Below are 24,181 nucleotides of genomic sequence, written 5' to 3' on the forward strand. Positions count from 1 at the left end.
ACATCATTCAAAGTCTTTATGTCCAGTTTCAATTTGATAGGTTGTGGAGACACAGTTCTCTTAAGCATATTCACACCCAGATATTTCCAAGGCTCTTGTCTCTGAACTTTTTCAGGAGCTACAACCAATCCAAACTCTGCTAAGCTATGTCTGGCATCTTTTTCAACTATGTTCAGCAGTTCTTTTGATGATGCTGCTAGCAAAATGTCATCCATGTAATGATAACAGTAAACAGCCTTGTATTTGTCTCTCACAGAGCTCAGGGCTTGGGCCACAAACCATTGACAAATGGTTGGCGAGTTTCTCATGCCCTGAGGCAGCACGGTCCAGTGGTACCTTTTTGTGGGCTCAGAGTTATTTCTATTTGGTACTGTAAAAGCAAACTTTGCTTTGTCTTTTGGATCTAAAGGAATGGTAAAAAACCAGTCTTTCAGATCAATAACTAAAATGTCCCAGTCTGCTGACGCAGAAGGCTCGGACACAACTTATACAACCAATGTGATCAAATTAGTGCCACTTTATTAAGGGTTACACAGCAATTTATACTCTACAGGTGCTATTAATAGACCCACACCAATTTATACCCCCAGCTAAAAATACACACGCTACGCATGCTTTGTTATGTACAAGGTGATAGGTTAAAACTACTCATTCACACGCTTCCACCTCCCCTATGATTGGTCCCGGTGTGGCACTCACACGCTGCTCCCCCCTTGTGCAGGCATCCTGTTCTTTCTCATCTTTCTGTCCCATTCTCTTACCTCTCTGTGAATACGCAGTTTCTTTGTCTCCCTTGGCCTTACATATGTCCTTCACAACACCTGCAGCTTGTTACAGCTTCGGCCTGCTTGGCCTGCTATTACAACCAAGTTATTCAGTCTGGATTGCTCATAATATGCCCATTTTCTTCCAGCCACTCCACACCAGTCCATTGGTATCATGGTGGCAGATGGCAATCCTGGCTGTAAGGCCCCCATAGGGGCCATCACTGTGTTGGCTTTACCCAGGTCATGCAACAATCACCATTTACCAGACTTCTTTTTTATCACAAATACAGGGATGTTCCATGGGCTATGTGATTCTTCAATGTGGCCCGCATCTAACTGTTCCTTAACTAATTCATGCAGGGCATACAGCTTTTCTTGGGGCAGGGGCCACTGATCTACCCATACTGGTTTGTCAGTTAACCAAGTGAGACCAAGGGTAGGCTGTTTCACTCCCTGCAGTACAGTGGCCCCAGTTAAAAATCCATGGTGATACGAACTCCCCATTGTCCTAAACAATCTCGACCCCACAAAGTGAGTGCTGCGGTGGTAACGTATGGCCGGACGGAGGCAGTCTGTCCTTCTTGTGTCTTGATCTGTATAGGTTTTACAGAGAAGTAGCTAGTAGTCATGCCCCCCCAGACCTACAACTCCTGCTGTGTTATTTACCAAAGGCCATTGAGGTGGCCAGTCTTTGCTTGATATGGCAGTTACGTCTGCTCCATTGTCCAGAAGACCGCTCAATCTCACTTCTGCAGGAGTGCCTCCCAATAACACCAAAGTGCAGGTCAGGTTAGGTCCTTGTGAAGATAGTTCTTGTGTCCAACACACTTGAGGTATTCCTGTGGAGCTGAATCCTTCATCACCCCACCGCCTAGGCTCTGTTCGGGGAACACAACTCACAAAGGCACAAGTTGAGCAAGGCGTGTATTTTTTGGAATTGTAACAGGAGGCACAGGTGTAGAAACTAAGGCACATATTTGACCTGTAAAGTCTGCATCAATAACACCAACATGGACTTGTATATTTTGCAAAGTAGTACTAATTCAACCTATTAGTAAGGCACTAAGGCCCTTACCTATTGGCCCCTGAGCATTCAAAGGGACCTTAAACACTCCATGGTTGGTTAGAGTTACTGATTCACTGGTGTATACATCCATCCCTGCTGATCCCTGGGTCCTCCCTGATAATTGGTCACATAAGGCTGTCTGGTTGGTATGACAACCTGAGGTTCTTGTGTCATCGCGTGCCTCCTCGCGCTCTTGTGAGCATTTCCCTGGCATGGTAGGTGAAATCCTTCTTTATCGTAACGAGAATTACATTGCTTTGCAAAATGCCCTTTCTTTCCACAGCGGAAACAAGGAATTATCTCTGAGGACAGTTTAGGTTGTGGTGCGTGTTGTTTTTTGGAGGGGCAGTTCTGTTTATGGTGTCCTGACTTACCACAAGAATAACATTTCATTTGCACAGCAGCCATTACTGCTAGTTTGTGTTCCAAGGTGCCTACCTTGGTACAGGCTGATATCATAGCTTCTAAATTGGGTTCACCTGGCAATCCGTCTATTTTTTTTTGACAATCAGCATTGCTGTTATCTTTGGCTAATTGCTTTATTAGCATGTCACTCAGGTGAGGGTCAAACACTTGAGAGGCAATAGCATGTTGCAATTGTTCCACAAATAGCAAAAATGGTTCTTTTGGACCTTGCTTAATTGTTGTATAATGCTGTTTTGGCTCTGCTAATTGTGCAGTTTTCAATATTGCTTGCATGCCTGTATTTTTTACTTGATCTAATACTACGGTGGGCCACTGAGCCTGATCTTGAGGGTTGGCATACTGCCCAAGACCCATCAACAGATCAGGCCCATTAGCAAACGGGGGATCATCTTGTGGAAGGTTTTTATTCTGCAGTCCCTGCTGTTCCGCAGCTGTCTGCCAGGTGACGTGGAAGACGGCTAGTTGCACAAGTTGGAACATAATCTGCCCAGCTGAGAAATTATAAAAGGAGTCAAAGCGTCCATGGTTAGCAAACGCAACAATTGCATTGTAGGTGGCGAATTCACCCCGTATTGAGAAACAGTTTTTTGGAAGTCCTGTACTACTTTCCAAGCAAATGGTGTGTGAACGTGAGGTTTAGGAGCAGCCGCATCTCCCATTACAATAGGATATGCGTGCGGTGCATCGGTGGAAGGAGTAGGAAGATCAAGGAGTGGTCTGCCTATCTGTTCTACTAAATCCCAGTTTCCATCTCTTAATGCCCCATCTCTTACAGCCTGCCAAAATCGCCGAGGGTTGCGTGTCATTACTGTACCACTGGAAACTGGATTTTTACCACCACCATCTTCTTCATTGCCTGTGACTGATAACGTTGTCGTAGCTGGACAACAATCCGGGTTTTCGGCATTTCCATCCTGCGCAGGCAGGGCCAGAGCCGAGGGGGCGGGCGGGAGGAGCGGAGCAGTCAGAGGAGGAGGGAGTGTGGGCCGGCACAAATGTTGGGGGGAGTCAGGGGGGCCGGTATCGGTCCGCCCAGGTTTCTGCTTGTTGTTCTCGTCCTTGGAATCGGTATCGAGTATAAGTCGATGCAGTTGGAGAGATTTAGGGGATTCGGGGCATTGGGGAGTGGCATCTGGTAAGGGGCACAGACTCTCCCCCTCCCCCACCCCCTCATCCTCTTGTCTGTATTCTGGAGGGGGATACAGGGGAGGTTTGAATGATACACCCCCATTCGCATTTTGCTGACTTTTTAAGCCCCCACTCATGCCTTGCTGATTTTTCAAGCCCCTACTTGCGTCTTGATGATTTTGCAAGCCCCCACTCACATTTTGCTGACTTTGCAAGGCCCCACTCGCGTCTTGCTGACTTTGCAAGCTCCCACTTGCGTCTTGCGGACTTTGCAAGCTCCTGCTCGCATTTTGCTGATTTTGCAAGCCCCCTACAGCATGTCTAAGCAATCCCCATGTAAGCAAAATCCCCGACGCCTCTTTGTCTCCTTTCTCCAGAGCTTCTGTCAATGTTGATCCTAAATTGTCCCAGGTCCACACACTAAGAGCAGTCGCAGGGGATGCTTCCACTCCATGTGTTTTGGCCCACAATAACATATTTTTTAGCCGGAGCCCATCTAAAGTAATTCCACGCTTCTCTAATACTAATTTCCACATTAATAGCACCATGGTATCTTCTTTAGATAACTTAGTTTCCATGTTGTCCCTGGTGGCTCACCTTACCGGTGTTACCTTCTCCCGGGATCTTGCAGCCACTCACTGCGCTATTCTGCTTCACCAGGCTCCGCCTCCCCAGCAACCCGCTGGTCACAGTCTCAGGATCGCTCCTGACACCCCTTACCGGGGTCAGATCGGCACAGTCTCAGGGTCTCTTTTTGATACCCTTTACTGGGATCACATCGGCACGTTGGGGTCACCAAATGTGGTGACGCAGGTCGAGGCGGACTGAAAAAACACTGTCTTTGTGGCTGGGTTTGGACAAAATGGCCTTTATTGTTTATACAAATTATTTATATATCTTAGACAGTACATGTCAGACCCTGATAGGTTTTTGTGTTCTTCTTCTTGCTTGCTATTTGTTGTTGCTTTAGGCGCCCGTATGCTGCGGTTCTAAGTTCCGGTTCTTCACATCCTGTTTATACCTGACAATTTGTGGCTGTCTTAAAGTCTTAAAGTCAACTAACTTGTCTGCAGACCCGCTGCAGACCCCAACACATTACCTCTCCCAATTACTATCAATATCTCAAATTCCTCATGCCCCACGTTCAGTGCCAAAAAGTACTGTGGTGGATTGACCCTTGCTGGATGCCAGGTGCCCACCAAGCTGCTCTATCACTGCCCTCCACAGCAGAACAGGGGGGGAGAAAATAAGATGGAAAAACCTTTATGAGTCAATATAAAGACAGTTTAGTAAAGCAAAAGCAAAAGCTGCATGCAGAAGCAAAGGAAAACAAAAGTTTTATTTTCTACCTTCCATCAGCAGGTGATGTCCAGCTACTTCCTGGGAAGTAGGGTTTAAGTACGCTAACAGTTGCTCTGGAAGACAAATATTAAAATAATGAATGCCCCCCTTCCTCCTCCTTTTCTTAGCTTTATTGCTGAGCAGATGTCATATGGTGTAGAATATCCCTTTGGTCAGTTGGGGTCAGCTGTCTTGGCTATGTTCCCTCCCAAGATCTTGCCCATCCCCAGCCAACTGGTGAGGCAGGGGGTAAGGTTGGAGAGACAGCCTTGATGCTGTGCAAGCACTGCTCAGCAGTAGCCAAAACACTGGTGTTTCTAGCTACCAATACAAAGCACAGCGCTGTGAGGGCTGCTATGGGGAAAATTAACTCCATCTCAGCCAGACCCAATACATGTGCATATTAGATATATGAATAAGATTGTCTTCATAATGGAGCTTGAAATTCCTGAAGGAATCCACTCAGATCTTTTTTTCTTTAGAAAGCAAATCAGATCTGTAACACTTTTTTTCTACAAAGGAACTTTTTGGGTTTGTTCTACTAACCAAAAGTCTACTTGAGATACTTGCAGCCAGCACAGCATAACAGTTAACATGCAACTTGTAATGGTATCTGTGGTTTTTTTCACTCTGTCCTTATTTTATGAACTTGATCAGGTATGTCAAGTGCCTCACTTTGTCACCTGAAAAAGGAAAATTACTTGTCTATTTCAATATTCTTATGTTTTTAACATTATTTTTCATGGCTAATGGCATTAAATTTTAAGACTTTAAAAAAATAGTTTTCTTTGATTATCTGCCTTGATTTTATAATTGTATCAGCTTAAATCACTTATGGACTGAAGTAACATGTAATGTTTTATGACAGATCCTCACTCCAAAGTGTGAATTGCTCAAGACAAGCATTAGTGTTTAGTATGAGGTTTTTATATTAACCTATGTTGTTGATGTTTAGGATCCTTCCTCTCCCCAGGGGAGCCCAGCACACTCTCCATGAGAGAATGGGTTGGAGAAGACTCAACTGCTGAAAAAAGATGCAGCAATTAGTCCAGTGTCTATTGCACCCTCCAGCAGTACTCCTTCCTCAAAATCCAAAGAACTTAGCCTTGTAAGTGCTTCTGAATTCTGCTAACCTGTAATAATATGCTGAAACACATGTTGACCAGATCTGTATCTGAACACAATTCGGATTTCTAAAGCTATCAGTAAAACACTATGAAACATCAGTATAAAATTCCTTTATTTTCTGTTTTTAGGGAATTTAATAAAATAATAAAGTCCACAGCCTTCTGGGGGATAAAAAGAGGCTATTTTAACTGCTGATGTGGATAGATGATGGATGTGCTGTGCTGAATGTTTTTCTCCTCCCCCATATAAAAAATTATCATTCAGAGAAGGGCTCCTTGAGCTGTTTTCTTTTGTTGTAGTTTACAGCAAGTTCAGTTCCCTGCTTGGATATAATTTGGTTGTTAGCTTTGTTTGAATTACCAGGTGATATACAGCAACAATAATTTTTATTTTCTATCCAAAAAGTAATCTGTTATTTACAAGAGCCTTCTTTGACTTGCTTCACAAATCATGGTGCAAAGAAAGAACAGCCTGCAAGTCAGGGATGTTCTTTCCTTTCCTGTTTGTGACCATAATTGATCACATTTCTGAGCTGCACTGTAATTCCTCTCTGTTCTTTGCAGGTCAGGGTATGTGATTATTTTTTAAAAATAAAATATATAAAAGCCTAAAGTAAATGTAGTACTCGGGAAAGGTGATAGAATGACAGGTTCAGACCCAGGAGTCAGCTGTTTGTCTGATGCAGAAGCTTGTCACCAGAGTAGCACTGCACAGTTCCTGACTTTATACCGATTACTGTCTCTGCCCTGTTATCAGCATCACATTTAGGGATGAATTGTTTCTTAGTTATGGGTTTTCTTCTGCTCTTCTTATTCACTAGGCAGTGGCCTCTCACAGAAACTCATAATCATAATGTGAACAGGTCCACCATGAGCAGACTGAGACAACCAACAGAGTTCATATATGCTGCCAATACTCAGATGGTAATTATTTTCAGTCATTGAACTTATTCTGAATCATACAGATGCCCCAAATGAAGAAAGATTTGAAGGCTATAGTTAATTCTCAAAGCCATTCTGTCCTTTTAAGTGTCTCTGTGTGCTTCTCTTCATTGCCAGTGAATATTAAAACCAAAGTCTAAAAACTAGGTTTCACATAGCACCACACTGCTCTGCTTGCATCTGCTCTTTTTTTCAGCCACTAATTTAAAACCAAAAAGTAAAATAACTAATGAACTATCTTTTTATTTTTTGATTATTAGAATGATAATTCTACCACCCCTGTATCTAAATCAAATACCCCCAACTCCACAGACTGATGCTCAAGCTCTAGGCAGCAATTTCACTCATGGATTGAGATCTGTGCCTGGCAAACTTCCAGGTCAGTATCAGTATATTCAGATGATAGAAAACTGTAGCCATTAATTCTTAAACAGTTTCCCTTTAAAACTACAGTGACAAAGCTGTACATTACAGCTGCTTAAACTGAATGCTGAGCTGGTTCTTCAGCATTTTAATACAGCATATTTTCTCTACAGCTTGCAAAATTTATATTTAATCTGATGAGCTTGGCCTGGCTGTGTGACTTCTCTTTTTCCTCTTTATAGCTTCAGGTTTAAGGACACCTATGGCAGTGCCACGTCCTTACCCTACTCCATTTGACATTGTGCCACATGCTGGTTTGAATGGGGAGCTGACCAGCCCCAGAGCTGTCTATGCCAGTCTACACAATGAGCTACCTCAAATGAGTGCAGTAGCTGCAGCAGCAGTTTATGGGAGATCTCCAGTGGTAAGCATTTGCTGCTAGTCTATTTGGAGTTAAGAGCAATTCATGATAAATGCAAGACCCTTGTTAAATCTGGTTCAGTCTCTGTAATTTGGGGAGCATGATATGGAGGACATTAAACTGTCTTCTTTTGCTTATCTCCATCTTTAATACAACTTTTTGTTTTGCTTGGGGAAAACTACAGGTTGGTTTTGATCCACCTCATCACATGCGAATCCCAGGCATCCCTCCCAATCTGATAGGCACCCCAGGAGGAAAACCATGAGTATCAAACATTCAACTTCAAAAGTCAACAGTCTACTGAAGTTGTGTTCCCTTGCTAGTTGGAATTCCCTTTAGCTACTGAAAATTATTGTATGAATAGGAATAAATATAGCTATTTGGAAAGTGAAGGTGAAACACTGTTAAATCTTAAAATTGTATTTGTAAATTTGTTATGAAGACTAATAACAGATGACAAATACTGGGTGGTATAGAGCAAAGCAGACAGTGATAGATGGAAAAAAGGAGCTGAACTTCAAAGTGTTTGTGGCAGGTTAACCCCAGTTGGAAGCTAAGCACCACACAGCCACTTGCTCACTCACCCCACTACCCCAGCAGGATGGCAGAGAGAAAAGGAAAAGCAAAAGCAAGACAACTCATGGGGCAAGATTGTAGAGGGATTTTTAAATGACCGAGGGCATATATTACCATTGTCCGGGTTGGACAACCCAGGCCTGTTAGTTGAAGCTGCAGAGCAACTTTAAATTGTCCTTGGAACAAGCAGTGTGAGAAAGAAAACAAGCTATGCACAAACAAGAAGCCAGGTGCAGAGCAAGTCCTGGGAACCGCGGAATCAACGCACTCTCATCGGCACACTCTGATAAGGCACCTGCAGCATGCCCATCAGTCAGCGACACGGACCCCCACGTGGCCCAGAGACTTTTATCCAATCACCTGCGTGTAAAGTTGGGTGAGCGGTCGGTTTAATACAAAACCAGTGTTGCAAAGGCAACCACTTGCTACCTCCCACAAGTAGACCAATGCCCAGCCAGTCTCTGAGCAACAGCTACCTTCCCCCAGAACCTTTTCCCCTCAATTTTTATTGCTGAGCATTTTATTATATGGCATGGAATAACCCTTTGGTCAGTTTGGGTCAGCTGTCCTAGTTGTGTCCCCTCCCAACCTCCTGCACACCCCCAACCTACTCGGGGGGGGGGGGGGGCAGGGGGGGGGAAGGGGGGGGAAAAGATAAAGCCTTGACACTGTGCGCTGTTCAGCAATAGCCAAAATACTGATGTGTTATCAGTGCTGTTTTAGTCACAAATCCAAAACATAGCACCATATGGGCTGCTATGAAGAAAAATTCCATCTCAGCCAGACCCAGTAGAGTGTTATATGCTGAATCTGACTGTCTGGTCTTAGAAATGCAAACTTGAATAGGATCTCAGCTTTCCATCTTTGCTGTACTTTGCTTCTTAGTTCAAAAAATAATTTTTTTGTTCACAAAAGCTAGGCAATCACTTGCAAACTTACCATCTGCTATAAACAGCAGTCTGAAAAGGAACACTGAAATGTTTTGTTTGATTGAAAATATTGAAAAGCATTATGGTATCATAATCTTCAAATTCATCCTTGATGGAACTGACCATAAAAGGTAACTCCTCTACCAGATTTCACTTGTGAGCCTAAGAAAAGGAATTACACAGATATGAAGAGCTCTTTAAAAGAAGGGAAAAAATAAAATAGTGATACAAATCATATTGATCCAGATTTTCTGTAAGGGTCCTCAATTTCCACTTCTTGTGTGATACTCACAAGAAACAGTGACCAGGTAATATTGGAAAGGTTAAAGGGTAGGGGATGTACTTTTTGCCATTCCCTTCCTCTGTTTAATGTATTAATGTGTTTACAGAGCAGGGTGGAGGGTATTCACACACCTGCATGCATATGAATAAATATGCTCACCTGATTGTGAGTTTGTAAACACATAAGATAGATAACATATAATGGGAAAAGTGATCAATCCTAGTACCTGTAACTTCTCTTATATAAATGCATCATATAAATCATAGCCTGCATTCACTCTGACATTCGTTATCGACTCAGCTTTTTTTGCTACTTGCTCTGCCCTAGTAGTTGACTAAGATGATTTTTTAACTTGGTATGATAGCTTCTAGGATTAGCTGTTTGCATTAAAAATTCCGTAGAGCAGAAATCTTCATCCTACACATTTGGTGGGCACATAAAAATTTTCTGCCATAATGTTCAAATGTTCTCAACATTCAAGTTCATCCTTGGTGAAGCTAGTTGCACAGAAAAGGTGACCCACTCTAACAGGCTTTGCTTCTTATGGTTGTAGGCTCACAACAAGAAACATTTGAAACAACAAGGTAAGTCTGGTTAGTGGCAGTCACCTTTTACAATCAATTCCATCAAGGATGAATTTGAACATTGATGGACAAGAAGTTGAATGTGAGGCCAACAATGTGTTCTTGTGGCAAAGGTGGCTAATTGTACACTTGGCTGCATTAGGAGGGGTGTTGCCAGCAGGTTGAGGAAGGTGATCATCAGGTGTTTATAGCGTCAGATATTTCTAAGATGCTTAGAGTTCTTCAAATAAGCCACATGCAGTATTAATTCACAGTGTTTAAAAACAAACAAAGCAAGCACCAGTTTAATCACAGATACTGGTATGGAATGATGAATAGAGTGAGAATAACATAGTCACAAATAATTCCAGAACTAAGATTTATTTTTGTAATTTTTCAAATATGTTCCTTATGTACTTTATAAGCATGTTAAAAATTACAGTGGTTGATGAAAATATCATATATTAAGTGCTCAACATGGCTCTGCAGAGAGTGACTGAAACTTTATGCAGAAATTAGAAATGATGATAATAAAGTTCTACTTGTGGGGGGTTTTTACAGATTTCAGGTCATCATCAGCTGCTTTTTTAGTGCCTTACTGTAGGAAATGAATTAAAGAGATATTGAAGAGCTTTCAATTTTCTGTAGTGATAACTGAACCAAAAATTCTACTCGTATAGGCAATTTGCTGCTTCTAACAATGACAGAAATCTGACCTACCCTTTCTTGAATGTGATTAATGAAAAAAAAAAAGGAGGATGATGATACAGTGTGTCACTCAGATCTGTCAGAACAAGAAATAGGGGGCCGGACAAGGAGGGCGTGTAAAGTTCTAGGAGTAGGACACAAAGGTGAAAATGCATTTGTATTTTATTCTGCTGAAAATTATTGTTCTAATATTGATGTGCTATTAATCTTAAATAAGAAATTAAATAGTTAAATTCTGATGCCTGCCTTCTTCAGTGACTTTCAAGCAACAATTAAGGAAATGTTCTAAGTATTCTCATGAAATTATTTTTTTGGTGAGTTATTCTTATCCTCACCATTGTGAAAATGGGTTTTTCATCAGTACTATTGTGACTTTTTTTAGGACTAAGGAGATTAAAACCTTCTATTAAGCATACGTCTATACTTGTAGATGAACCCTCTTGTAAAGTTTATGCTCTTGTAATAGATGTGACACGGAAAATATTTTGAGATGAAGGTGTTGATAATTTATTCACAGATGGCATAACTGGCAGTCATACAACATATTCTTTCTCAGTGATCTGACAAGAGAAATTGGGATTTGAGGTTGTTGAGTCTGTTTTTAAAAAACAAGCCCAGAAGAAAGAAAAAAACCTAGTGCGTTTTTTCCTGGTCTGTTATGTCAGATGTCAGCAAGTGTGCCTTGCGGACTTAAATACTTGACAGCAGTGTACCTTTACATACAGTGCTAGGCAGTTTCACTCTAGCTGTGTGGGACCCTGCCTTCAGGTCAGCTTGGCAGTGCTTGCTGAGGTTCACACATTAGAGTCAGTAAGGGAACATCCAAATGACCCCTGCCATTCAGCTGCCCCCTTAATATTCTGCAACAGTCAGCTGTCTGTTTCTGTCCTCCACAGGGGCTCTGATCTGTCTTTCCTTCCCTTTTCCACATGTACTGTTCTCTCCACACATTGAAATTTAAGAAGTGTCATGTATACTCCTCACTCATGCCAGAAATCTTCATCACAAGAGTTGTAAAAGCTCGATTGATTGGTAGGTGATCCTTAACTTGACACTTTAAAAGGGAAGGAAAAGTACCCAAGCACGTGCTTTGAGATCTGTACTGTAGGTATCTGAATAATTTGTTCTTCAAATTATTGCAAAAATTGCAAGAGGAGCTAGGTGCACAATATAAATGCCCACAATGGAAAATGATAAGCTGTTGATGTGCATATGTATGTATACATGCATACTGCATACCCATCTTATTCTCTTTTCTTAAATAGGCTTGAAGAATAACTTAATAAATCACTGTCCTCCCCCCCCCACACACACACACCCATCCCCCAGAGCGTATTCATTTCATGTAAGTGCAGATGGTCAGATGCAGCATGTTCCTTTCCCTCCTGATGCTCTCATTGGTCCAGAAATCTCTCACCATGCCCGTCAGATCAGCACTCTGAATCATGGGGAAGTGGTGTGTGCACTTACCATCAGCAACCCCACAAGCTGTGTACACAAGTGGAAAGGGGTGTGTCAAAGTCTGGGATATTAGCCACCCTGACAACGAGAGCCCTGTCTCTCAGCCAGACTGTCTGGTAAGCAAAGTGGCATATGATGGTGGAAAAGGTAGCAGGTTGTGTTAAGACTGAAATGATATTGTTAGGGTACAAAAAACAGTGGCTATTTGAGTGTTGTCATTGAAATCAAAGCTTGATACTTAATTTTTAATTTTGCCATTTATTTTAGAACTGAGTTAGAAGCATGTTCCTTGTAGTACTTGTGTTTTTCCCCAAATGAATTAAAACATACTTAATATCCTAAAATTCTATTAGTAGGGGGAAAGATCAAAGACAGCACATACAAACTTTGACATTTGTTGTCAGTCTTAAAGCTTGATATTCTATCATGTTAAAAATTTCTGTCTTGTGAGGAGACTGAGGCATGAACTCCTGAATTTGACCAGAAGACACTTTATTAGTCTAAAACCCACACTTATATATCCTAATTTTTTGTTCATGCACAACGTACTAAATTATAATTGGTTAATCAATACTGTTCACACACTACTTGGCTACATATAATTGGTTAATTACTAAGTTACAAACACACTGAACTTGTTGCATTTTTTTTTTCTCTCTTCTTTCTTATCTCTGTGAATTTCATGTTCTCAGCCAGCTGTCAACATGGCATCGCGCATCTGCTCCAGCCTTGCTTCATATCCCATTTTTCTTCCAGGCATTCAGCCAACCTTATCTTACTTTCTTCTTTAGCCTTCAAGGTCCTTCACAGGAATCGTGGCCTCCAGCACCTGCTACAAAGCTCTCTACAGTCTTGCAGCTGCCTTCTCAGAGAATATTTGAAGCCTGTGTCACATTTTGTGTTTATGTATGTGTGAATGCATTGCCCTGTCTAGACATGACAATAAAAAATAACCCTGAGTGTTATTCACAAATTATTTGAATGTGCTAACAAGGTGAACCATTGTTAGCAGCTTTTCTCATGTCATTTACCATTCTTGGTAAGATGTTGCTTCTTGTTACAGCAGCTGTTAAATGAGAACTGTGCAGTACATGTAGAGATATAATGAATTGCTACAAAAATTGCTACACAAATGAAGAAAATTGCCCAAATATTTATTCTGTGACATCTCCTAGAAAGTGACAGCAAGTCTCACTGGAACAAAGGGGGAGGAGGAGAAGGTGTTCAGGGAATTTTGAACTTCCCCTTGCTGAGAGGTTAATGTGCTGAAATAAACAAAGTATGCAAATGTAGCTTTCTACACAAGCTGTTGAGTACAGCTTTCCTGAATTGTTTCAGGTTGGGTTCAGTTTTTTCCATTTTGATGCTAATTAAGATAAAATTCCTCTCACTACTGAATTTTGTAGATCAAGTTTAAGTACTTCCCTAATGTAATTTTCTGGCATTAATACACTTTATCATTGTCATAAGTATAAATGGCTCATTAAACCCAGGAAGGAATACAATACTTTTATGGATTGCTCTCATGTTAATGCTGTTTTCCTTCCTCATGAGTAATCTCTTGATGGTTTCTGTCTCTAAAGAACAGAGCTAACTACATCCATTCCTGCAGAATGCTTCCAGGCAGCCATTTTCCACAAAGCTGCTACTATCTGTATACAGCTCCCAGTCAGGATCCTTCAATGGTGTATCCTTTAGGTCCTCCCGACTGGAGTATACATGTTCGATGGTCACTAGACAGTCATGTTCTAGTTGTTCTTCTTCCTGTATAGATCTCAAAAAGACTGCAGGATTGGTCAGGTTAGTTGTTTTCAGAATCACATAATCCTGTTCTGTCAGGGCTACTTGATATTTCATCATTCTGCTAGGGGACATCCAGTGACCCCCCTTTTGTTCTAAAGCAGTGATTACCATATGTGGTACATATACCATTATCATCCTTCCCAGGGTTAATTTTCAAGCTTCTTGTATCAACATTATTGTAGCAGCAACTGCTCGAAGGCAACTAGGCCACCCTTTACTTACAATGCCCAGCTGTTTGGAAAAATACCCAACCGATCTTTTCCAACTTCCCATCTTCTGGGTTAGCACCCCGAATGCAAGATGTCTTTCGTGAACAAACAACTGAAAGTCTTTGGTTAGGTCCGGCAGTCCCAATGCTGGTGCAGTCATCAAAGCCCGTTTTAAGTCCTGAAAGGCCCTTTGTTGTTCTGGGCCCCACACAAACAGTACAATCTTTTGGGCTTCATATAACGGTTTTGCTAACAAACCATAATTCATTATCCAAAGCCAGCACCACCCTGTCATTCTTAGAAAAGCTCTCAATTCATGTACATTTTTAGGTTCAGGGATACCACATATTGCCTCCTTTCAGTCTGTTCCCAATTGTTGTTGTCCCTTAGAAATCTAAAAGCTCAAGTATATTAAAGTTTGGCTCACTATCTGAGCCTTATCTCTAGATACTTTATATCCACTTAGTCCGAGAAAATTTAAAAGGTCTATTGTTACCTTCACACAAGTGGATCTTGTTTCTGTAGCAATCAGGATGTCATCCACATATTGTAGAAGTAAATGTCCAGGTTTTAGTTCTGAATCATTTTGTTTCCACTGTTCAAGTTCCTTTAATAACTGGTTACCAAAGATTGTCGGACTGTTTTTGAACCCTTGGGGTTACCTTGTCCATGTCAGTTACATCTTCCGTCCTGTCTGTGGATTCTCCCATTCGAAAGCAAACAGTTTTCGACTTTCCTTCTCCAAGGGTATGCAAAGAAAGCATCTTTTAAATCAAGCACCGTAAACGATTGATAATTTTCTCTTAATGCAGTTAAGAGTGTATATGGGTTTGCAACAACAGGATGTATATCTTTAATTGGTTTATAGCCCTTAAATCCTGAACTAGTCTGTATTCACCTGGAGGTTTCTTTACTGGCAAGATTGGAGTTTTATATTCTGATTCACATTCCTCAAGAATGCCATATTTTAGAAACTTATCAATTAACTTCTTAATTCCTTGTCTCACTTCTGGCTTAATTGGGTATTGTTTAATTCTTACCTGTTTTGCCTGTTCCTTTAATTCTATCGTTACAGGCTGCACTGCCTTACACTTATCAGGTATGTCTGTGTTCCAGACTATTGGTATGACAGCCTCATCCACTTCTTGTGGTATCTGCATTTCTTTCACTTTCTCTTCTATCATCAGTATTTCTCCTGGTTTTGATTCTGGGATTTTTAAGAAAACTTCTTCTTCCTCAAAAATATCTGTGTGTTTAACTTGGATAGTAAATCCTGCCGTAACAAAGATATCGGACAATCTGGTATGTATAAAAATTCATGTGTAATTATTTTATTTCCAAATTTTAAATCCAAGGGTTGTAGGAACGGCTTGTTTTCCTCTTTCCCTGTTGCTTTAATTATTTTTGCAGTTTTATTTCCCAGTTTCCCTTTACAAACATTTAAGACAGAATATGTTGCTCCAGTATCAACCAGAAATTTAACTCCTTCATTTCCCAGCTTAATTGTAATCAGAGGTTCAGCTGGGTTCCCCTCCAGTCCTCTTCATTCATCTAAAGTCATCCTTCTTGCTGCTTCTTCTTGGTGTATCTTCAGTTGTAATTTTGGGCAGTTCTTTTTCCAGTGTTAAATTCCTCACACTTTTACTCTTAAATAATTTTATAAGTCTTGTTGCCATGTTACCAATTTTATTTATTTTTTTAGTTATTACCTTATATATATAACAATCAAATCAAACACTTCGTCCTTCTCCGACCAAGCCCCTCGTGGGATGTTGGAACAGCGGATTCAGACTCCACACTCGCTTCGTGCATGTCTCAGTCACCCACTCACACACTCAACAGAACAGATAACATAATCAATATATGCACGTCTATGTCTAACCCAACAATAAGGCAGATGATAATATCAATATATATATTCATATATATAGTACAACCTAATGTGCACACAACCAAACAAAATGTCCAAACCAACAACAGCTTTTGCTTATGACGAGCAGACCAACCAAATCGGGTACCCTTGAGCCCCAACCCTGCGCAACTTTCGGCGCCTTACAGGCAGGCTATACAACCAAGCAACATTTTTTTTAAGGAAGTCCCTTACCTTGTTCTAGAGAACGTTGTGAGGAGCTTTATGGGTCGAGGGTAATGGTTCTCCCCGAGAAATCCTCGTCACCGGCTAGAGCTTGATCAGCACTCGATCCCCTCCAGTCTCACTCACAAGGTCCCATCTGGGTCACCAAAACTGTCACCGAAACCAGGAATCAAACCTCTTAACACCAATGAAGTATTAAGAAGCAGGCACTCCTTAATTGTAGTGCTGGGTGCTTGGTGGCATCTCCACAAATCAAGCACAATTATGCAGATTTCACCATTACATTTATACACAAAATTACAAGGCCGTACATTCCCAGTTACAATGATTGGTTAGTAATTTGCATATAATTGTAATATTTGCTGTGTCATCCTTTTCTGTTACTGCGCTTGCGCAGGGAAGGGTCTTCACCTGGGCAAGGGTCTTCTTGACCTGTGGGCGTGATTTTTAGTATTATAATGAAGGTAGTTCACTTCAGGACACCTTAAAAGTGAGTTTTGTTGCCAAGTTGGAAGGCTGGATATCTGCCTTGCCAAGCTGTCCAATAACTCATCCTATACACAATAGAACCTAGGTGCTCTGGTTATGGTCTAGAGAATAAGGACTAAGGGTATTATGGTCTGTAGAATAGGGACTTCAAGTAACAGTCTCGGATAACAAGCAGCACAGCAATTCATACGTCATTGGTTAATAAGTGTTAACATAATTCTAACATGGAGGTTAACTCCTTAAAATCAAAATGCTCCTATAACTAACTGTTACACAAACAGAAAATATAGAAAGATTCAGTAAAAACTCTAAGATAATCTGCAAACTCTTGCAAGTATCTCTTGGGTAAAGATATGTGTAAATGCCTGCATTGCACACTTCAACATCTTGGGAGTATGGGCTGCTATTCAAAACTAATGTACAGTTATCTAGGAGCCAGTAGTACAAAACTTTCCTATATGCTGCACTGCATATATATTATTATAAATAGTATATCAGTATTGCATGTAAAGGTGGGCTTTTCCCAGCTGATGCTCCCATTTAGAATGATCTTTTTTAAAACCTATTTAATGACCTGCATATTCTTTTTAAAGAAAGTGAATTTTGACTGTCATGCTACATTCCTTTAGGAAATGTCACAGTCCACTCAGTGGACTCGTGATGGTTCATTTATTATGATCTCGAAGTGCAAAAATCAAGGCAACCACACCAAGGTGTTATGCTTTGATCAAACTGCACAACTTTATTGTTTACCCATAAAGCGATGTGCTATAGATAGAGTGACAGGGAGAGAAGGAAAAGTAAAGTAAAAAGAAAAGAGGATTATAGCTACCACCACGGGCCCAAGGTGTCCCTATGGTCCCAGGTCCAGGCAGCGTCCCACCGGTCCTTCCGATTGTTGTGATCCTTGGTGGGGGAGATCTCCAAAGTTCAGTTGCTAAGGAGCCATCTTTTATGCCAAGCAACACACCTTGCTCCTCCTCTGGCCCATGGATTGTTGCCAGTCTCCGCCTTCTCGAGCAAGGTTACCAGCATGTCCAAAGAGGAGTGCCCGAGGCGTGGTTTGCCTTAGAGGTGGGTAGCTTCAGACAAGGAGGTGTGGTTTTGTATTATAATGATATTATAATGAAGAAAAGCTCACCTGAAGTTCAAGTTTTCTGGTTTGTTGCTACGACAGTGGTTGTGATCCATCTTCTGGACAGTGATTATGCGGTCTTACTGTAATCATTCCTTTCAATCCCAGGTGGCAGGGAATGGCATAGTACTCCTCGTACCGTGCAGTTCTCCTTCCCAGGGTGTAGTTGTTCTTTTCAGTCCCAGGTAGCAGGGAGCAGCATAGTACTCCTCGTACCGTGCAGTTCTCTTTCCCAGGGTCTTTGTGTCTTGGTGTCCATGAGGACCGCATTCCATCTCCAGGTCTCTGCTGGCAATGTTGAGACAATATTGTTCTCTTTGGACCGACTCTTACAGGGGGAATGTGGCATTTCCTGTCAAATGTTAGGTATCACAGTCGACAAAAGATTCCCAGTGAATCTGACTCTTAAAGTGTGCTTCTTGAAATCAAATTAGTGCTCAGATTGCTTCATGAATTCATCACAAAATTCACATGGTCATCCCAGAATTAAAATTAATCTTAGATTGCTATTAGAATCTATGTTACTGTTGTCTCTAATAGCTGGGTGTAAGACACTGAAACAAAAAGGAGATATTCTGAGTACATGCTCAGAACTGACCATTCCCACTGTGAGAATGTATGTATCTTTTTTCAGTATTTTCAAGGCAATTTCAGGGCCACACAGATGGAGCCAGCTGTACTGACATTTCTAATGATGGAATCTGAGGTCCCTAGATCTGACTGTATTGTCCAATCCTCCCATCCATAGTTTGATGGACCTCAGATAAGGGAGACAGCTACAACAACATGACTTTACATCACAGGTTCAGTCTCTGATATTTTGACATTTTAAGAAAAAATCTGTCAAGACTTTATAAAATAAGCACTTAAAAAAGAAAAAAAGGGAAAGAAAAAAAGAAAAGAAAAAACAGGTTCAAAGAGAATACCAAAAGAAATTTTCACTTAGTCTCACACTTTTCTTTTTTTTTTTTAATATGACAGCTAAATATCTTTCTGGATTATGACTCTGTTTGACAGATTAGTACTTCTCCCATAAAAGCAATGGAGAACTGTTTTTATAAAAGAATTGCTAATGTGTTCCTTTGCACAATCTGTTACAATTTCTGTAGATCCTTGTTCAAAAATATTTTACAAACATTTTTAAATACTGTCAGATAAGCTAGGACATTAACTTTTGTAGCTTTATTCAGTGCTTTATTATTACTGTTTAATTGAACTTTGTTTACATGAACTAATTCATCTTGATTACTATAGTAATTGGATTAGTGTGTTTTTAAAACTGTGTAGCAGACCAAAATTTGATTTTGCATAGTGTTAACAGTATAGCAGGAGTTGATTTTGAATATCTCAAGCTCATTTAAGCTGTCTGAAGCATCTGCTGTTCTACTGTTGCCTAAACTCCCAAATTATCAAACTCTGATTTAGTGTTTAACTATATGTTAAACAAATCTGTATACAAAGCTTAGGTCAAGCTGACCCTCTAAAGTCATCAAAATTGATGAATGAAAGGACTTATAATCAAGGGAGTCAACCTTGGGAAACAGAGAACAGATGGGGAAAAGAGCACTGTTATCTAAATTATGGAGAAAGAAGCCTGCAAGTGAAAAATTCTGGCCACAAGAGGAGACAAGCTGATAAGGTGTTGCAGTCCTCAGAAAATTAGTTGAAAGCAGGACAAAGGTAATTGTGGTAATGGGAGACTGTGATCTCCAACTCAAATAGCCCCCCCGAAAGAGGGCAAAACCCCACTTGGGGAGCATGCGTAGTTAGTAAAAATGTTCAGTAGTGCTATCTGAGGATGCGTACTAATCTGCATTAGAAGCGAGAAACTTTTAACCAGTCCTGTGAATGAATGAAAATTAATATGTAATGTACTATGAATATGCAAGTACTCTACGGTATATAATGTGTACCCTCAAGTAGCTTGGTGTGCATGTTAGGAGGAAAAATCCCCCATGTACCCAGTGCTGCAATAACCCAATGTCAACTTTCTAAACTAACATTTGGTTTGGACAGTTTTCTTGGTTACGATTTTTGGTAACACTACTTCCAGATCTTTTCATTCGGCTATTGTCCAACTGGTGTGTGGTTGGCAGTGGAAACGGAGAACAGTAATGTTGAGGTACTACATGTTACTAAACCAGACAAGTATCTGCTGCATCTTCATGAGAGCTGTGTGTTGTCACTCAAATTCACTCACTGTGGTAAGCAAAGCTTTCTATGCCAGTATTTTCCCTCCTGAGAAATTTATTCAAGATTACCTTTGAATAAAAATAAGGATATTTAAAAATTAGATGTTGTTTAAATATTAACATTTATTAAAATGTTTCTGCATGACTGCTTTTTTTATATAAACTACTTATGTTGTGATCAAGTATCTTAGTGTAACGATTAAAATGTGACTGTTCTTTGCAAATGTTTTTCATTGATGTATGAATTAATTTTTTAATGACTAATCTGTTTCTTCGGCTGCATTTCTTGAAAACAAACTGCAACTATAACATTTTAAACAATCTTTTGCAGGCAAATGGTTTGTAAGCACTAGAAAAGATAATCTTCTTAATACCTGGAAAACACCTTATGGAGCCAATATGTTCCAGGTAATAATATCCTAAAAGCTGTTTTCCACATTATGGAGCAGTAAAGTTGCACTTCTTAGGTTCTACCATTAGTTTAAGGGATTTTTAAATGGGAACTCTTGCCATTAATATGTTCCTTTAAGACTTTGTCTGTAATTAGAGGTGTACACTTTTGTCCATTATAACGTTTTAGTAATTTAGGTCTTTCAATAAAGTAACCCTTTAATCTGAAATTGGTTTTAATACCCTTCTTTCTGAGACTATCTTGCCTTCTTGTGCATATTGCTGCAATAACAGCACCCAAGTCACGTGGTTAGCTTAGCAATCACTGAAGATCCAAAATGTATCTAAAATAATTAAAACCATATTCAACATGTATTTTTCTGGGATGAGATGAATAAAGGCTAAGGAGTGCTTTCTCAGAGCTTGCATGTGTAAAGTATGTAGATAAATAACATTAAGGTGTCATATCTTGTATTAACATTGAAAAGTCAGTAGATTAAACAGGCAGACTCCTGAGGTTGAAGACTTGATCCTTATATAGGAGTCCTGTGGACTGAAACTGGAAGTCATAACCTTTCTATGGTATTTAATACCTCTGTACCCAATTTTAATGGAACTTCAGTGTCATTGAAGAAGAGTGGAATTTTGGTATATCCCTCTCTTTGACCTACAAGTGCCTCTGTGCTGGGAATTTTTTAAATTAAGTTAATCTTGGTGTTCTGGGTTAAATGGTCAGGTCTCAGCTATATTGATACCTGAAGTGTTTCTGCCTTTTGGGACAGTGTTATTTGCCTTGGCATGAGAAATATGAAGTCTGAGTTTTCTTAGTGGAGAGTACTCAGATCTGGAACAACTTCCCACAGCAGGCCCAAATAATCCTTCCAAGAACAGATCTCCCTAAAACTGATGTTCTTCCCCAATACAGCTTTCATAATAAGGAGTAGAGAAAGAAAGTGTTGTACCATTCAGTAGAGGCTTCTTTGCAAAAACTTTGCATTACTGGGAAGTATTTAGCTCTTGCAGTGACAGGCAGAAAAGACAATTTAGACATATATTTTATATAGATAAAGCATACACTAAAACAGGAAGTAAAATGTGACAACGTGCATACACAGACATTATCTCAGAAAAGATCCATCTGCATGTTGATAGAAAAGCTGGGAGAAACAAAGCTACTATATCCTGTTGTGTCCTGTCTTCCATTCACCTGCTGTACACTGTTGCATATGCCAAGTCCACCATAGCATCTTTTCATATGTGCATCCTCCGTGGTAATGTACATTGTTTTGTGCAAGGCATTGTCTTCTGTGTTGGGGAAATACTGAGAGGAGATAAAGTTACTTCTGTGGACTCTCTTTTATATATATGTGTTGGTTGGACTTTGTAGTGCTGCTTCATAAGGATTTCTGGTTTAAAACAAAAAAGGGAGGGAAAGAAAAAGATGTCAGCTTTTGATTCCTTTTTTTGCAAGGACTAACTTATAAAAATCAAATACTCTTTATTTGTAAAATGTATAGAATGGTCTACTTGCTTTTGGTTGTTTGATAGATCTCTAGTTCTGTAGCATTAAATAAAACATTCACTGCCCTTTTTTGTTGCCATAAAGCTTTAGGTGAGACAAATTTGGAGGAATAGCCTTGTAACAAAAGCTGCCATCCTTCCATTTCCACTCTCAATCTATAATGCAGATATTTAAATGAGCCTTCCCATGCATTCCCTCTATAAACTTTTCTGATTAATCTTCAAGTCTTTTTATGGATTGAAAATATAATTTTTTTTCTTATACTCCAAAGAATCCTCATCTGTGCTTAGCTGCGATATCTCTGTGGATGACAAACACATTGTCACTGGCTCTGGGGACAAGATGGCTACAGTCTATGAAGTTATTTATTAGAGACAAATCTGAATGCAGACAGGACTCCGTCTTGTAGCACTTTGCTGTATATTCCATTTTCTCTTTTCCTAAACTAAAATCTTTAATGCTCATTACAGTTGTAGAAATTTTCCCCCTCTTAACCTTCCATTAAATTGTGAATGCTCATTTAGAAGTTGTGATACCAAATCACCAGATATCTACTTGGAAGAAGATGGAATAAGCATACTTAACAGTGAACTTGACTCTTTAATTATGTATTATAGCTGTAATACACTTACTTTGTTTAAAGAAGGCTTTCTAACAGTGAGCTGACTAAATAAAGCTGTCTGGCACAACTTTAGTTTAAAAGGTATGTTGTATATTTTGTGGTTTTGCTGGTGGATGAAAGGGATTGGGGAGAAGGATGTTCAGGAGATAGTAAAAGTTGCACTGAATAGGCTCATAATTTCTAATTACAAAATAAACTTATATTTATTTAGTCCTGTTCTTGGATGAAACCTCTAAGCATTATTACCATATAATTACTTGGTGGGAAGATTCTGTAATTCAACTACTTTAGACAATCTTGGAAATTTAGGAAATTGCAACCTGTAGCCAGTGATTTACATGCCTGTGATAATGGCAAGTTCAGTTCACATCTAAATTAAATACACTTTAAGTAAAAATGTGCTAATTTATATATTTCCAATGTCAATATAGCATTTTGTAAACAGATTTATTCTCTTCTGCCGATGAACATAAAGCATTTTGGTGTCAACCTAGTTTTTTTAATATAGTATCCCTGTCGTATCATAGAGAGAAGTACAGCAAGTAGCCTCAAAGAATCACCTTTATTACTTCTGGACACTTTTGCCACATTTCTTTGAAGAGGGAAATATGCACCTGGTGGCAATTTTTCAGTTACAAGGGATTATGAAAATATTTGATATACTCTTTGGAAACTGCACTGAAATAAGAATGGATGCCTACTACTATACAAACTATTAAAGCAAGGACCCCTGAAGAAGGATTTACAAGAACAGTCATTCTGAAGTACAAAAAGGAATTAATGGAAAAGGACACATGGGAAAAGGATTTGCTTGCTTTGCCACCGGTTCAATCCATGCCTTGATTGGATTTACCCAAAATAGATGCAGGCCGAGCTTTGTGACAGAGATTACGTTATATTTTTATATATAACTATGTTAATATATGTTTATAAACTTTATTTATAAACTATGATCTGTGAGTTTTTTTGGAATGCTTTAAAAAAAGTCTGTTGATCTGCTGATGTACAGTGCCTTTGCTGCTATGGATCAAAATCAAAAGACCCTTGTAGATAAATCTTATTGTATAAGTAAAAATTTATTTAATTTCATACTAGAAATGGATTGATGCTGCAAGTTTAAATGGACTGTTTATTGAAGTTCAAAATGTGGCAGCAAAAAATGGTGTCTAAATGCTTAGTATTTGATGTCATTAACAATTTCATAATGCTCTACAGTATAGAAAGATCTTGATACTAAACTGCATCATTGTACATAATTCTAATGCATCGTATTGACCACCAGTATTTCCATGATGGTAGAATATTGTTTGTGCATTCAGACTTTTAAGCATCCAACATAAGTAACTTCCGATTATTGCTTGTACTGATAGTTTGTAAGCACTCTAGGAAATTAAATGCTTCAATCCAAGATTACTACAGTGAAATGAGTAATCATCCTATTTTTGTATTCAGGGTTCAGTGCAAATAAGGTGGTACAAAGCTACTTTCTGTTTTTTAGTTAAACATCCATAGTCACCTTCCTTTTAATTAAGAAATTTCTCTAGCCACTACAGAGCATGATTTTTTCTTGTACAAAAATGTTTAGTTACAGATGTTTCATGCACCATAAACATGTAGCTGACG

At 39.6% G+C, this 24,181-nt stretch overlaps 1 pseudogene; it reads left to right on the top strand.

The window, feature by feature from the left end:
* The window catches only part of LOC129783067 (transducin-like enhancer protein 4), a 42,759-nt pseudogene extending 20,122 nt beyond the window's left edge, over positions 1 to 22,637 (top strand).
* The last annotated feature ends 1,544 nt before the right edge of the window (positions 22,638 to 24,181 follow it).

The sequence above is a fragment of the Falco peregrinus genome, chromosome W (genome assembly GCF_023634155.1).
Source record: "Falco peregrinus isolate bFalPer1 chromosome W, bFalPer1.pri, whole genome shotgun sequence".
NCBI lineage: Eukaryota > Metazoa > Chordata > Aves > Falconiformes > Falconidae > Falco > Falco peregrinus.